The sequence below is a fragment of the Corvus cornix genome, chromosome 3, assembly GCF_000738735.6.
Source record: "Corvus cornix cornix isolate S_Up_H32 chromosome 3, ASM73873v5, whole genome shotgun sequence".
NCBI classification, from domain to species: Eukaryota; Metazoa; Chordata; class Aves; order Passeriformes; family Corvidae; genus Corvus; species Corvus cornix.
The window spans coordinates 2,447,723-2,464,551 of NC_047056.1; the positions used below are offsets into that span (position 1 = coordinate 2,447,723).

Sequence of the window (16,829 nt, forward strand, 5' to 3'; positions counted from 1 at the left end):
CATTGGCATGGGAAGAAAAGTAAGCAGTGACATAGTTCATGGAGTGGATCCAAAAGCTGGTTTTCCAGAGGACTCCTGTAAGATCTCGTGTCAACTTGCAGAGGTAAGAGGTGGAGAGGGGTGTGAGGAGCTGTAGCAGAGCCCCCAGGGACGCCCCTCTGAGTAGGACAGAGACACCTGGAAGTGTGAAGTGCCTCCATGATGCAGTAACACGAGACTCCCAAGTATTATGGCTTTGATCTGGCCCCGGTCCCCTTTACACTGTTAGAAAGTACACATGGAACTAAATCCGACTGGCGCCGTGATCAATACTCTGAGGTGCTTTCAAAATTAAGTATTTATTTTGGAGACTCCCCTTCTGAAGTTCCCTGGTTCTCCTTAGGAATTCAGTGTATTTCATTACACCAAAGAACTTACACCAAAACTGTTATTTCATCTCCCAGGAAAATTAATCAGTGTCTTCCATCAGCTCCTACAAGCTCCATCTGTCATGTCTCCAGTAGCCCTCCAGAAAACACTGGAAAGCACATCTACACATTTCCTTCAAAACTCAAACCTAACGGTTGATTAAAAAAAGGGAAAACCAGGGAGTTTGCAGACAAAGAACATCTTTGTTTGTTGACAGCAATAAAATGTAACTTGTCACCAGCGCTGATATGTTGTATTAATGGCTCTTCTGTGAAAACACTGGGCTGGGTGTAATAAATATTGATGTGAGCACACTGGGTTGGGAAGTGTGTGACAGATGGAAACTTTTTAAGGTGAACATAAAATCATCTTCAGTATTTCTCCAATTTGAAACTCTAATATCCCCTTTTAACTGGAAGCCATTATTATGTTTATCACCAGAAACAATGTTTGCTGCTGATACAGGAGATAGAGGAGGGAAAAATATCCTTACCTGCTGCTGCTGCCAGCATCCCTGAGGAACCAAACTGAGGGTAAGATCTCCAAATGGTCTGGAGCGTTAATGTCTGTTGTGCTTTGGGCTTTTTTATTTTTGGTATGTAAATATCTTGATGCTCCCAGTGACAGCCTGGTTGCCATGGTTACTTGTGAACCAGCCTCTCCCTCAACCTGAGGAGCCAGACTATGTTTTCTCCTCCACACTGGATGTGTCCACATGGACATTCCCAGAAAGAACAGGTCCCTCAGGAGCTGTGGGACCGAATCAGCATCCACCACTCAGAGTGTGTTTTCATGGAAAAGTACGTGAGGACATTCCTGATACTCTATAGAAACAAAATAACTGTATCTCCCCACCCTCACCAGCCTTTCCAAGTTGCTCAAAATCTCCTTCTACACAGTACATATTAAAGTAATTCTTTTGAGGGAGCTGAGGTTACACAGACTGTCTTTGGCGCAAACACGGAAGCCTCCCCTCAAGAGCTCTCACGCCCATGTGCCACATCCCATGCCCATCCAAAGGCTGCTCCCCTACCCAGGCAGCTGGAATTGGCCCATTGCAGAACGTGCCCTGGAGTGACAGGGAAATAGGGTTTGCTGAACCACATGCATGTGCCAAAAAAAGGAGTCAGCTAAACCCAGGAGAGAGGGAGCTAAAAATGTAATGAATATCCACAAACACACCAGCTGCTCCCTCAAAGGGGCTCAATTAAAAGATAAATAAAATTAGGTTTAGTTAGTCTATAAAGCACTGGGGGATTTTCAGCACCTCATTGTGCAAGGGGGTGCACAAAGCCAGAGGGAGGGATTCCTGCTCCTACAGCCCTGTGTGGGCATGAGCCTCCTTGGGAAACTCCCACAAGCAAAAAATAAAAACCAAAATCAAACCTGGAAAACGCCAACCAACCTCAAACATTTTTACTGCTGTCAAAGAATAGACGGAAGGAACAACTTTCTACTCACTTTTCAGGTGGGAACCATGGTACAGGGAGCTGGTCCTGACTCACCTCTCCCTGAGAGCACCACATCCTGCTCAGCACAGCTGGGAATGCTCCAGACGGAGCAGGAACAGCAAGGGACAGTGAGGGGCAGCCCCGTTGCAGCTGCAGTGTGAGGGCAGAGGCAGCAGTGCTGGTCCAGAACACCCCAGCATGACTTGTGTGAGTTCTGTCATTCCTGAGAAACAAAGAAAAGAAAAGCCAGTTAACCCAAAGAAATGAATGTAAGGTTTAAATTGACTGGAAATTTTACCAAAGCAATGAGCAGCTTCACCCTGCCCCACCCCAGTGGATCTGAAGGTCACAAGCAATTTCAGACCATGATTACTGTTTTTAATAAGCTTTAGCTTATAATTTAGCCAAGGTTACACACACTGCTTTGAAAAGGTAAAAAGCACCATGAGAGAAGAGTCAGGTGCCATTTCACAGCTTACAAACAGTAACTGTGAAATCCAGTGATTTGGCCTAGCTTGTAGAGGAATTTGTACCACGGCCGGAGACTGAGACTGCAGCACCCGATCGCTCTCCTGCTACTTGAGCTGCAGGAGCAAAAGAAGTGACTTGGAGAAGAACACAAACAGATCTGCATTGGAACAAGCACACAGGGAACATAAATGGCAAAATGGCTTTTAAAAGTATTTACAACTCATGAAGAAGAACAACATATTTCAGGTGTTGATGGGCATCAGATTTATAGAGAAGAATTTCTGCTCAAGAATTTCTGAACAATCTGTACCGTGGAGCGCAGGTGGCAGAAATAGGAGGTCAGGCTGACCAAGGATGGTGTGTAGGGATTCAGAACCCGAACAAAAGGGTAGATGCAGAATCTGAGCCAGAAGTACTTGACATCCAGAGAAAGGTTTGTGTAGAAAAGGTTTGCTGCTTTAGGATGGAGGAACGTGAGGCAGTTAAACAGTGGCTGCTTCTTCTCATGCTTTAGCTACAGTAGCTCACATAATTCACATCTCGCCCCAGCCTAGTGCTGTGCATTATATAGAATTTACATGGCATGGGAGAGACATGGACAAACAAACACTGACATCACAGAGGAATTCAGAGACTGGGACCAACACTGGGAACCATGGAGACCATTCCAAGCTAGCAACAAAACCCACTACAGACTGATGTCAAGGAGGTTTTAAAGAGTTGGTGTCTAACTCTAGAATAGCATCTCCCTTTGAGGAAAATATATTTGGAATACTGGAAGGCAAAAATCCAGCCCCAGGATAGAAAGGGAAAATCCAGTTATTTCATCTTCTCTGTGGGTATTACAAAATATTTGTTGGCTAAACTGGGTGAATTAGTTTAAGAATCTGCTATTAGACATCACTAAAAACCCAGCATTTACAGAACAGCAGCTGTAAAGAACAAGGCACTCCAGGTCCAGAAAAACATGAGTTTTCTGAAGTTCATCTTCAAGCAACACTACTGAAATACAAATTCAAGTCTTAACACCCAACACTGTTCTCCAAGTGCTGGTGGAGTGTAAGAACAAAAGCCCTGAATTTTTAATTGACATGTACTTTAAAGAAGAATTTGACTGCAAAGATATAACAGAGATGGAGAGCAGAAAATGCCAGAAAGCAAACTCCTTAACCTACCTCCATAACAGAGAACATAGATCCAGTACAGTATTTAAAAACCACAGGAATATTCCGACAAGGACTTACTCCTACCTGCAACAACCCTCAATCCACTGAGCTGGTGTAAGGCCCCAAAAAACTCACCTGATGAGGCTTTTAAAAGGACTTACAATGGTTCCTGTACTCTGAGTTTGACACACGGGGGAAATACGGACAAGATTCTCAAGAGGTGAAAACAACACAAAAGGCTTTACTGGCAACTTCAGAAAATCAGAGAACTGTGGCAAAAGGTTTAGTGCAACATTCAATCAACAGAAAACACTTCCCAAAGCATTAACTTAGCAAACTAAGCCCATTTAAAGTTACACAAAAATTCCAAGAAGAGGGAATTAGAAGAAGGAGAAAGAGACAAAGAAAAGACACAGAAAATCACACATATAGCTACCAACCCCTGGGTTCCTGCAGTGCTCAGCTGATAGGAACTGCAAGAGGCAATAGGGCCAACACAGGTGCCCAAAATACCCCTTGGCCTTCCCAGCCCCTTCCCCCAGGTGGGACTCCCTGGCATTTGGCTCCTCAGGAGCTGGACTGGGGCTCCAGGGGCAGGTGTGGACATTGCCTCAGCTGTGCCAGGGAGTGGTGGACACTGCCAGGTTGGGATACAGGCTCTGGGGACGGTGTGTGGAGCAGGACAAGGCCCAGCCTGCCCCTGCCCCACAGAATGTCTCGGGACATCCATTCTTCCAGTCCCTCACAGCTGGGTGCCTAAATCCTGGTGGTGTTGGACTGTACATTTCTCCAGGACTCACATGAGGAATTCAGCACATTTTATTCAGCCAAAGCCATGCCACACGCCTACAGGATTGCTGTAGGCTTGAGAACTGGCCCTGAGGTGAATAAATTCCATACCCTGTGACATTCCTTGCGCAGCTCCACAAACCCACCAGTGCTTTTAGCCAGCTCACTAAGGACCAGAAGCAAATCTTTATTTTACGGATTTCCTCAGCCTTCCAGGTTGAAAGAGCACCCAGGAGCTCGAGTGACCTTTACAAGACAATCCCTATTATCACTTGGTTTGTCAGACACGGAGTTCAGTCACATTCAAGGGGCAAGGACCCACTGCACTGAGAGGAGAAATCAAACAGCAGTTTCGGAGTTGAACCATCAACTGACCTCACCAAAGTATTCACAGCCCAAATCTTTACTTTCCCAATGCTTAACGGTCTGGGGGTTGGACAATTCCTGGAAATGTTCTTTAGGATACAGGAGGGTCAGTCCAGCAAGGCTCTCTGCCTTGCCCTGCCTGAAACTCCCCCACAATTCTTTCAGCCATCATTTCCTTTGCTCTTCCTGCTCTTTTCCACCCCTGCCTCCCAGCACTTTTCTGGGCACATGAGTTCAAACCAAATGGGCTAAGGAGGAAGCCAAATCCTGCCATCCTGTGGTCTGAGTGGCGGCTCCAACCATTGCTCACTGGAGAAAGCTGGGCCCCCACCAACCTCCTCCCATCCTACAGTTAAAAAATTATCCCCGAAACAATCCTACAAGTGCTTAAAACATGCGATAGAGTCCTGCGATCCTGAGGAAGCAGCAGAACCTGCAAACCCTGTGTGGAGGAGAGCTCCTATCATTCCTGGTTCAGCCTGCTCTGCTTTAACATTTACAGCCCCAGGCTCAGCCCCTTGTGACCATCACCCTGCAAAGCTCCTGCTCAGCTCTGATTTATCGGCTGAGTAAATCCAACCAAAACGCGGCAGTAAAAGAAATTTGTGGGCTAATTTACTGCTTCAGTTTAGGTTAAGGTTTTTAATAGTTATTTGCCTTTATATTTTAGATAAAGATTTGTGAGAAGCCAATTACCCAAGGCAGCACAAGTAGCTGTGACAGCTGAATTCAATGCATGAGCTGCCCTTAGAAAGCACTGCCTGATTTTCTGATAGAAAACGCTACAGTTAAATAGAGAGGCCAGAGCCTGTAGCTTGAAATGGGGAAAAAATGATGAAGATAATTCGCATGGAACGTGGCTTTTGAGGATAAAAGCTTCCCAAGAGAAGAGAGGGAGATCATTACCGTATATTTATATAAAGCCAGGGCTAGGGGTTTTTGTGGGCTCCATTGAAGCGGTGCCAATTTACACCACCTCTAAAGAGTTCATTAAACCTCTGTCTCACCAGCGCAGTGCTCCAGCATTTGAACATTTGTTCATCTGAGAAATTCATTATTCTCCTAATCCTACTCAGTTCCTTTTTTAAGACTGGGTGTGAAATGTTGATGGTTCCTGCACTTTTTCCCTGCATTTAAACACCCCGCTGCATTCCCTGCAAAGTCTGGGAAGTTACAAGTGTCTGTTTAGCTGGAATGGGAGGAGACCTGACACCCACACTGGAGCTTTTTAACTCAGCTGTGCTTTGGGTTCAGGGCTCTGCTGCCCCTCAGAGCAAAGGGCCTTTTACTGCCGCCTCATTGGGTTGTTTGGGCTAAACTCAGTAAAGGCAGATGAATAATTTACACTGAGTTTGGATTGATTTTGTGTCTTTTTCAGTTTGCCAGGGAGCAAGGAACCAATTGCAATTCCTCATTAAAAATCACTCCTGCTTAATTCCTGCAACTCCAGTTGTGGACACTGAATCTCAACCCTAAGCCTTGGTAAGCTCAACTCTGCATTTTCCTTGTGCTGGTGCTTCAGCAGTTATGAACTAGGAAGAAATTGTCTAAATAATCTGCAACACTCAAACATCTGTTGCTTTCAGGCCACTGGCGAAAAAGGGTTTAGCATTGCAATGTAAGAGCCTTCCCAAAGTAACTGGAAAAGGGACAAGAGCCCTAAAAAGGGAGATGGTTTCCTTATTTTTAGTCATCAGCTTTCTCCAGCCCCTCACTGAGCAGTGCCCAACACTCTGCTGGTGCTGCCACAGTGGATCCTGTCAGCCTGCAGGAAACAAAAGCTATAAAATGATTTACACTGAGAGCAACAGGCCTGTTCCATATTGGCATATGTTAGCATTCAGCATGCAGGATTTGTGGCTGCCGGCACAGAAACTCCCAGAAGCGACACTGAAATCAGCCCCAATTATTTTGCATATTCTTGTGTAACAATAGCCGTGCGCTGAGCAGGCAGTCACGGATTCCCGGGAACAGTCTGGCACCTCCATCCACACCTCCCGCTCGGAGATCCGCAGCACAGGCGCTCCACTGGAGGATTTTTAGTATCACCGTCAGAGATCAGGCTGTCACAGATCTGCACCCACAGTCTGGGTTGTCATCCCCACTCCAAAGGAATTTCACTACCTTTGATTTTGCATAGGGGCCAAACCCAGAAGTAACAGCGCACCAAAGTTCGGGAGATTTGGGATGGGGCAAGGCACTTAAAACATTAAGCCTACGTTTGCAAAGCACAAGTAACAGAAAACTACCACAGTAATCCTCTCTAGGCTTAAACTCTCCTGTTCCTTCCAAGAGATTAAAAACATATGCCAGATCAGAGTAATTAGAGGGTAAGCACTCCTCGTCCTACTTTCCTCTCCACTTCCAGTGAGGCGATCCCGCGCCAGTCGCGTGAGAGGTTTCACCACACTCCTGTCCCTCCCTGATCTCTGAGTGCTGCAGCAACCCTGCACCTCTGCACATTTGGAAATATGGATTTACATTCTGTGGCTTTGGGAGGAAACCTCCTCCCACACACTTGGAATTCACTGCTAAAGTTCAAGCTGAGGCATTTTGTCTCTGTCAGGGAACAGTGAAAATCTTCTGATCCCCTGCTATAGAGATTAATTCATTAATGACCAAGTGGATTCCTCTGTAGGTGTCAGGCACTTTCAAGGGTTTACAACAAATTACACCCAACACTGCCCAGTCTCAAAGTCAAGAATGTGTGCTGCTGTAAGGTAAAAAACTGTTGAATCTCACCTGGGGAAAGTTCTGCTGTGCTGAAGTAAAGAGAGGAAAAAGAAAGAAAAAAAAGTCCTGCTTTTCAAACAACAGATATTTTGATAAATATCCACCAGAAAGCTTTTCCTCTTTCATATGTATTATGACTATTTTTGCTTGGCTTTTCTCTCATTATCTCCAATATATTTTTCAGGCCAAGGCTGTTCATTTTGAAAAGTGAAATGCAATACTGAATAGTTAGAAGCTTCTCATGGTGCCATCCCCATTAGCTCAGGATCTGAGTACAGAGCATTTCCCATAAATAATGCACAACTTAATCCCTCTGTATTTTTTTAAGAAAACCCCAACATGCTCCAAAGTAACATGAGGGAAGAGAAACACATTTCTGTAAATACATCCAACTCCTATAAACTACCTAATCAATGACTTTTGTGATACACCGAGCTGAACAAATGATGGTTAGTGAATAATTTAATGACTTTCGGCAGTTTCTACTCCAGAACTGACTGGGAACAGTTTAGATTTTCTCCAGCACATTTTCTTCTACAAATTTTCTCCTAAATAATTTGTATGAACGGTTATTGCTCTTCAGAGCATTTGGGAGCACTTCCCTGTGCCTGTGATTGAATTTAAGCTCTTTCAGACAGTTTTAATTGGGTGCATCAATCAAAGAGCATAATTTCCTTTTCTTGACATAACCCTACCAGCCAAGTGTCTTTTTCCCCACTTGGTAATCCATTGCCTAATCCAGAGTGATGGTCCCTAATCTCTGCGATTTGGGAGAGCATTTAGGGATGTGCCACTCTCTAAACTGGTTAATTGCTCTCCTGAAGAGAGGTAAGGATAATCTCAGCTTTAATGAGTCTCTAAATTAGCGTTTTTAGGTTATTAAAAAGTGTAAATTTAAAAAGTTGCTGTCCCCACCTGTCCAGTTTCTTCACTCCAGATGAAAGCCCAGGGGCTGGTGCAAGCTGGCACTGGGCACGTCTGTAGGTGTGGGTGAAGCTGCTGCTGTCCAGGCACAGCCCTGGCTCTGCCACCCCCCAGAGCACCTATAGGAACCACTTTGCCAGGATCCCTCCAGTTCAGAATGTGACGGTTTGGGAGGCTGGAAGATAACACAGAACCAGTTTTTAGCAATACAGGTAATGGAAAATGTGAAAACATTCCTCTTCTAACAGAGTGGAAATTCAGTTTGGTGAACACAGTCAAGGAAGATCCTTCAGGAAAGGAAAAAACCAAATCTTACATCACATATAAAACCTGAAATTCTCTCAGGATGCATCTTCAGAAAATGTGGCATTGAACATCTGAAGGTGAGAATGGATTTGCAATAATGGCTTTTTAGAGGAGGATGAATATTTGATTATATTGTCAATGTGTATTTCTAAAAAATACGCTACACTCTAAGTGATGAATTTGAGCTACAGTTATTTCTAAAAGTGGGCAGATTTTGTAGGATCTCTGCTCTTCCTTCCCCCAGAGGTGCCATTAATTCATCAAGACTATTTAGAGTACACAGAAAATGATGGTAGCTGGAAAGGATATAAAGTTTTTGTTTGACTTAAGAAATTTTGTGCTCTTTAATTCAATAACTTTGTAAGTCAACATTGAACACATGAAATTAGGACCTGAGCTAAACAGCAAGAGGATACTGAGTTTTCTCCTTTTATGAAGGAATTGTGTTAAGGTCAGCAATGACGGAAAACTCTTCAAAGTGTTGCTTAAGTGTGGTGGGCAGAGAGAAATGAGGCCCTTCCTGCTCCCATTTCTGTCCATCCAGTGGTTCTGATCTGCCATGTGCTCGTTACTGTTCCCAATGCAGTGTAAAACTGGAGACAGCTGAAATTGTCTTCAGTAACCTTGCATTGGTGGAGGAGCAAAATATTGACAGCCTGATTTTATAATTGAAACCCACTTTGTTTCGTGCCATAGGGCTGTCATTTCAATTTTCCTTCAGGATTATGTTATGTCATTTATGGCTTTTCTTCAGTAAATTGTTGACTCAAGTTGCCTTTGGACCCTGTTCACTATTTCTGGCTGAAACTTTCAGATCTAATGTTTTCAAACTTACTATTTTTCACTGAAAAATGCCCCTGTCTTTAAATATAAACTTTCCCCAGATTCCTGCATTTTTTGGATGAACTCCTGCAGGAGTCAAACCTTACACTCAAGTGTTTTGTTTAGGAAAAAAAAATTCCTGTTTCTGTCCTAAGGAATGAAAACTGAATGGTTCAATTACTCATTTCAAAGCAGCTCCTCCTTCTCAAGCTTGGAAACTACATTTCAGTGGAGGAGAGGAAAAGAGTGGAATATATTTATTGAACTAAGGCAACTGGAAGAAATTAGAATCACAAGGAGGAGCTTTGTTTGTTTGTTTTGTGCCCATTTCAGAGCAGACACCATTTTTCAACAAGCTCTGCTGTTCTCACACCAGATGGCTTTATTTTTCCAATACTTCATTTTCCTCACATACATTTTCACTGCAAGTATCTTGCACGTGGAAGGAGGATGGGAATGCTTTTTATTAATCTGCCAGATATTTAACTATGCACTAACTCATCCTGGCATCTGAGCCAAATTTGGGGCACCAGATGATTCAATGTGTATATTCCCAGTATACCATGGAATAGCAGGAAGGGCTGGATTTTCCCTATTCAGTAATTATCAGAACTACAAAAAAGCTGTTTGCTGAAGAAATGCTTCCAAGGGTTCAGTTAGTAAATTAAAAATGGGTATCAGCATTTTGTTAGATTCCTGTATCAACTCCCCATTTAACAGGCAGTTGATTTTCATCCTTGCAGGAATTTGGTGAGTTTGGGGGTTAGACAGAGCAGTGGGGCTGAATTCAGCACTGCAGAGAAACTGCTCAGCTTCCGCAAGGGAGACAGAAATGTGCAATTAAAAAATGCAACATCCACCACCCATGTTTGTGTGGTGTTGTTTTCAGATCAGCCTTCATTCCCAGCCTTTAAGTGGAGAAACCATTTGGAAACAGCTGCAGCAAAGCAAATGCTTTTAGGGTCTTGCAGGTATTCTTAGTATTTGTAATAAATGAAGTTATGAGACAGCTTCACATGTACATACAGCTCTCCATTTATAGTTTGTCTGAAATCTATTAAATCCCAATTTGGCTGAAAGGAGAGAAGAATGCAGTGACTGAAACTCATGGCACTCACCTAGGAAAAAATATTCCAAAAGGTAGCCTATCAGTCTTAAAACCACTTTGTAGCCTTATTTTGGTCATCTCAGCAAGTGCAATGCCTAATTACCACTTGGACTGCGTTTCTCTCTGGAGCCAGCGCTCATTAAAAAAATCTCCTGAATTCAGTAGATCACTGAAGGCCATCTGAAGCTGGGATGCCTCAGTACCCAACCCCCCAGCGCAGCTCTTCTCTTTAATATCCTGAAGGGGCTAAAATAGTTTTCCCAGAATCCAAAATGGGTTTTTATTCACCACCAGAGTCACAAGTACATTTTGCGGCACAACCTGATTTTAAGAGGAGTTTCTCTCCCAGCTTTGTTGTGAGAAAGGCTCCTTTCTCAGTCTCCTGTTCCCTCCTCCCTCCCTGCTGCCCCTCTGAGCTGAGATCCCTGTGTGTGCAGACTCCCCCCAGGAGATGGGATCTCTTCATTTCAATCACATTCTAAAGGCTGTTATGTTTTGGAAATCTATTCCTTGAACCACTGGGGCAGGGAACCAAGGGAATATCTTTGCCTTGTTTCCAAGCTAGGTTTATTGCACCTGGCCAACTGTTTTACAAGTCATTTAATATTATCCTCTTGATTAAGTCAAAATATTACCTACTCTCCACTTAAAACACTTTCTCCATCCTCCTTGCAGGATACATTGTTACAGAAGAAATAACCATTAGCACAGTATATTGGAGGACTCAATTATGTTCACAGCCACAGAAATACTGTTCTTCCTTTGATGGTTTTCCACCAAAATGTTTGGAAGGGAAGTTACAGTTCTGTTAATTTCCCATTTTCATTTCCTCCAAATATTTCTGTCTAAGAAACAAAACCAAACAAACAACTAAACCCATTTTGGTAGGGTTCAACAGAATCAGTTCATCTTAATTTTCCAGACCCCTTTAACACAGCTTTGGTGAGCCAGGCTTTACAGTTTAGAGTGGACCTTGCACTGGGAGAAGATTTTTGACTCCTTGTAAAAAAAATTTTTTTTCCTAGTTTTTTATAACATGCTTCCAATATTGTAGTTTCTTTAGCATTTTAACCTTTCAGAAATAATCCTATTTATTGGAAAAAACTTCCAAACAAAGCCTTGTGTAAATGAGATCAGTGAGAGTAACCTATTGATAAGTGATTTTCAGAAAAGCTTCAGGGCAGCACCACGATCCCAGGAAAAACTCCTCAGCTGCAGAAATCAAGACTGATTTTCCAGAATCTCCACTAGCAGAGGCAACACTTGCTGTGCCTTAGCTTTCCTTGCCTAGAGGGAAAATCTTCCACCTCCCGAAGCCTTTTGAGGCGCAGGTTTCTCTGGACACAGCTCTTGATGTGGTTCTCGGGGTGTCTGTGCAGGGCCAGGAGTTGGACTCAGTGATCCTGCTGGGTCCCTTCCAGCTCAGGAGATTCTGTGATTCCATGCCCAGCTGACTGCTCGCTGCCAGGCCAAACAAGCCCTGACCTTGGACAGACCCTCTGGGCACTATTTCAGCTCAAACTCAATTAAGACATTACTGGACATGGGATTGGCTTCCTCAGCACTGCCACATCATTTCAGGATGGATCTAGGGAACAGGGTGGTTTTGAAGGAGACTCAGATCCTGCTGCCTCAGCATTCCTAACCCTATTTGCCATAAACAAGGAAGAAACCAACTTTAATGAGAACACTTAACGCCAAAAATTTTGCAAGTGCTAATGTTTAACTATCTGATTACATTATTAAGAATTTATTCTATTTCGGAGGCACTGTTTGACATTCTCAGAAGATGTATCAGCCTCATTAGGAGGCTGAGAAAGGCAGAAACTGAGCTTGCAGATGAAATTTAGTTTGTTGCTGATACATTAATATAGAAACAAACACTTAAATTGTGCCATCTGTCTGCCTGCTCCAGCATTCCAGGAGGAGGCACAGGAGCTGTGTTTTCCTTTAGCCTTCCCTTGGCCCATAGTACAGGCTTTGTTGCTGCAGTAGCCAGTTGATATTGGCAGAACACAGCATTTATATAGAATGGTGAAAGAGAAGGAGAGCTGGAGTATAAAATACAAAATTCACAAAAGCAGCATTGGCCTTGCAAGCACCACTGCTGGTACATCACCAGGGGAATTTGTGTTCTGAGCATGAAAAGCACCAAATGAACCAAGTATGTCTCTGTCTCCCAAAAGGTAAAGAGGGACCACGTTTTCTCTCATTTTTAAGGTCTCTGGCTTCTAGTTTCTTGTTTGAACAGATACCACACAAGACAAAAATCTGCCTTAAATCTCATCTTAATTTCGTGGTCACTCTTTTCCCCCTTTTCACCTGTTCTCCATCTTGCAGAGCTCATTTCCCAGCCCGGTGCTAGCGACTGCCCGCCTGGAATGAGGCTCAGCCTTCAAAACGTCAAACACAATGAAAGCAAAAAAAAAAAAAAACCAAACCATAACGAAAGTGGCCGTGGGGACCTGAGGGCCCCTGGCTCAGCCTCAGCCAGGCTGAGCTCCGCAGCTGCACAGACAGGGAGGGCTCTGCCCCCAACACCCCCACGGGACGCGGGTGACCCGAGCCGCCAGCTCGGACATGCTGCGGACAGGGACGTGTCTGCAGGCCGCCGTCACTCACACACAGCGAGCAGCACCAGCTCGGCACACTTGGCACTGGGAAAAGGAAGAGCCCAAACTGCCAGTCCCGCTGCCCGAGGACGCGTGTTCCTGGCTTGGGCACTGCGCACCAGCTACGGAAACAAAGGGAGGAAAACCAGAGTTTGTGGAAATTCTGAACATTTTCCTCTTCTCCTTTCCTTTCACCTTCCCTCTCTCCACGCACAGCAAAGATCCAGGTCGGGGGAAGCACCCCTTGGTGCTTTGGTGGTTTAGGATTCCCCCTCCTGGGGCAGGACAGCCCCGGAGCTCAGAGCTGGAGCTGGCGATGAGAAGCCAGGAGACACCGGGTGTCCCATGTGCCCCACGCTCCAGCCTCCAGCTCCTACCACGCCCTGGGATTCCTAAGGGGCGGGGCTGCCGTCCAGCTGCAACTCAGAGCCCAGTGGACGAGTCCATCAGGATATTTAGGACAGAGAACAAATGGGTAACAATAAAAACAATAACAATAATAATGATGATGGTGGGAGACACGAAGAACTCGCCCATCACTGGTGGCCACGCACTGGCTGATCACAGAACCTCCCGCTTTCTCAGTTCCATGGGACATGAACAAAACTGGGAATGGAAATTAAATGGCTCCTTAATGAACCTGCTTATTTTTGGGGCAGAACAGCAAAGATTCCTCAGCAGCACCATCAGCTTTAAATCCCCCCCGAATACCCTGTAACCTCCAGTACGGCAGGTCCTTGGCTGAGTGCTGTGGTACTTAATACACAAGGATCTATTTGCTAAGATGTGAGTGGGTACTGAGGGGAATAAAAACCGTCTGGGAGAGTTGGGATGTGAGCATGGAAGTGGCTCAGGAGGATGAGAACACAGTGAACACAACAAAACAGAGCCTGGTGGAAGAGAATCCCAGTAATTAATAGGATGTGATGTAAACTTGATTGATTTCAGTGCATATTTACTGCACTGTTCACCAGTGATTTATCTTAATGTTATATTAATCATTAATATATTCAGCTGGACCAGAGAAGTATTATTTTCATTACTCACCATAAAGGAGAACTTTTTCCAAAGGAAAGCTGATTTTACACATAATCCATCATTTGAAATTAGCCCAGCATTCCTGCCTTTTGCAGATACAATTAGTGGTAAACTCCCTCCTCTTGCAACCTGTGGCATCAGCTACAGATGCTCAGCCCACAGGGGAGGTTCAAATTGGATATTAGGGAAAATTTCTGCACTGAGACATCATCAAGCATTGAACAGGCTGCCCTGGGCAGGAGGGAAGTCACCATCCCTGGAAATATTTGAAAGCTCTGTGGATGTGGCACTTGGGGACACTGGTTAGTGGTGGCCTTGACAGTGCTGGGGGAATGGCCAGACTAGATGATCTTGGAGGGCTATTCCAACCTAAATCGTTCCATGATTCTATGAAAAATTCCCTTGAAAGCCAGTACTTATTAGCAGTGTGTAAAATATCCCCTTTGCCCCCCGATGTCCCTGTGCTCGGTTAATGATCCGGATCAATGGTTCAGAAGCAGCTGAACTGCACTAACATTTCCCTCTCTATAATTAAAAGGAAAAGGAAGTTGTGTGGCTGAGCAGGGCCAGCATGGGTGGCAGGTGCTAAAGCTGCTCTGGGGAGAGCAGGGACCCTCCTCATGTCTAACTGTGAACAGAGAAAACAAGAGATGCATTTCTGCCTTCAGCAGGGCCAGGAGTTCGGGGGATCTTTCCCGTTAGAGAAAAAATGTGCTCGAAGCTCTGTCATTGCCTGAGTACTCTGGTATTTCAAACACCACTTCTGGAGCCACTCAGGGCTCAGGAAGTTCAGAGGACAATAAAACCACACCTATTCCTGCCAGCCGAAGGGCTCAGCCCATAAACAGCACCAAGGCAGAGTGCTGCCTGCAGGGAACTATGGAGTCAGTGAATCTAGTCAAAATATTAGAACTAAAGTGGTGATTCCTCCCTCCCCCCCAATAACTAAAATGATCTACAGGATATTTTTGTGCCATTGCTTGCACTTGTTCCTGGAATAAGCAAACAGTGTTTGATCCTCCATTAAGGAGCAAAACAAGAGAGTAGAAAGCTATTCATGCTGCAGCACAAAGAGTTTCAAGCAGGTTTTTAATATTAAAAATGATTCAGTTTAATCTGCAAGGTGTCCCCCCAGTAATTAAGCCCAGAGAGACCAGCTTCTACCAAATGTAAATATTAGCAAGTGCACAAAACTGAATGCTAAAAGGTGATTTGGCCCTTTCTGAGGAACACTGGGGTTTATTAATAATGCCAAAAATGGTCAAGTTTGGGCAATATCACTCTCTGCTCACAGTCAAACATCTTGGCTTCATGGAGTTGGAAACTTCCCTTTAAAATACTGAATATTGATCATGTTTTTACTGTAAAAAGGCAACAGTTGACCCTTGATTTTCCATTCTCTTCAATGCTGCCCTGCAGTGACTTTAGACATGAGCAAACCTAAGCCTTTCCTAAAGGAGGGGTTAACAGATTGAGCTCAGGATGGTTCCACCTGAATCCAGCTCAAAGGCTTGAACTGCACTTAGCAGAGGGTGTTAATAGATAGCAATATTCAGAAGTGAACCAATTTTTTACTTCTAGATAGAAAAAAAAAAATCTTGAAAATGGAGAAAAAACATTAAGCAGGAAAATAGCTTTCCTGTTTCAAAATAGTTATTTCCAGATAGGACAAAGGCAAGTAGATATGTCTGCATGCAAATTCTAAAAGACTCTCAGGAAAGAATGATGTTCAGCTTGAAAACAGATGAAAAACTTGAAGTTTCCTATTTTCAGAAGACTATTCCTTTTTAACCATGAGTCACCAGACCACAGTCTGTCAAACTGGCCTTTAATCATAAAGAGATCAACTTGCATATTTATAAATTCCTGCTGCAACAGGAATGTCTCCTGATTCCCACTGATTAAAGAATCCCACAACTCCTCTTGGTGATCATTGCCATGCAATGCCAGGAATTACACAGGTAACTTTCTGTCCTGAGATAGGAACACTTTAACTTTAAAAATTATTTTTATTTCCTGAGCATTAAACAAGTGAGCACAGCAGAGTGACGGGAGAAGGAGTGGAACAAAATGGAAGTCAGAAATGGTTGGAAAAGGGCTTTTCGGGGCTTGAATTTTCTTTTTTTAACCTATGATCCAGCCTAGCAGTAACTCGTGCTCAATAAAAGTGCCCCAAAGGACTTCACTGCCCCTGCACACAGCAAAATATATTTTACCATACCTCAGGACCCAACCTAATTTCTTTCATGTCACATAAGCACAGTGAAGGAAACAGAAGTGTGGGGTTATTTTATGTGTGACATACCTACCAACACTGGCAATTCCACTAGCAACAGTGAAATTCCAGATGGGAGAGACTGCAGAATTCCTATATCTGCTTCAAATACAGACCATTAAATTAAACATTCAGCTTCCTGTGAGTGCCTCCCTCTCAAACAACAGCCACCACGTTCCCCTGGGAAAGCTGGGTCCTACAGTCAGCTTGCCACGCTCTCACTGCACAACAGGACCTGGGAATAGCTTTGGAATTCAGCTTCCAGGCAGCCCTTCAGCTGTCAGACAAAGGGACATTCTAGTAGGAGTTACCCCAGCTCCAGAAGGAGCCTCCATAGAAAGGTCACGGTGTCTCAATCCA

General features: G+C 44.2%; 2 long non-coding RNA genes across 3 annotated transcripts in view; one reads left to right on the forward strand and one right to left on the reverse strand.

Moving 5' to 3' along the window:
* The window catches only part of LOC120411624, a 30,682-nt gene that overhangs the window by 2,356 nt on the left and 11,497 nt on the right, over nt 1–16,829 (forward strand). Inside the window, exons 2-4 of the long non-coding RNA XR_005604081.1 lie at nt 850–941; nt 6,030–6,133; nt 8,557–8,691. This is a non-coding gene — a long non-coding RNA (uncharacterized LOC120411624). The remainder of the gene's footprint in view (nt 1–849; nt 942–6,029; nt 6,134–8,556; nt 8,692–16,829) is intronic.
* The window catches only part of LOC109145091, a 222,969-nt gene continuing 207,074 nt past the window's right edge, over nt 935–16,829 (reverse strand). For both annotated transcript variants that reach the window (XR_005604080.1, XR_005604079.1), the window contains 2 exons: nt 8,300–8,483; nt 935–2,082 (listed from right to left, as the gene is read on the reverse strand). This is a non-coding gene — a long non-coding RNA (uncharacterized LOC109145091). The remainder of the gene's footprint in view (nt 2,083–8,299; nt 8,484–16,829) is intronic.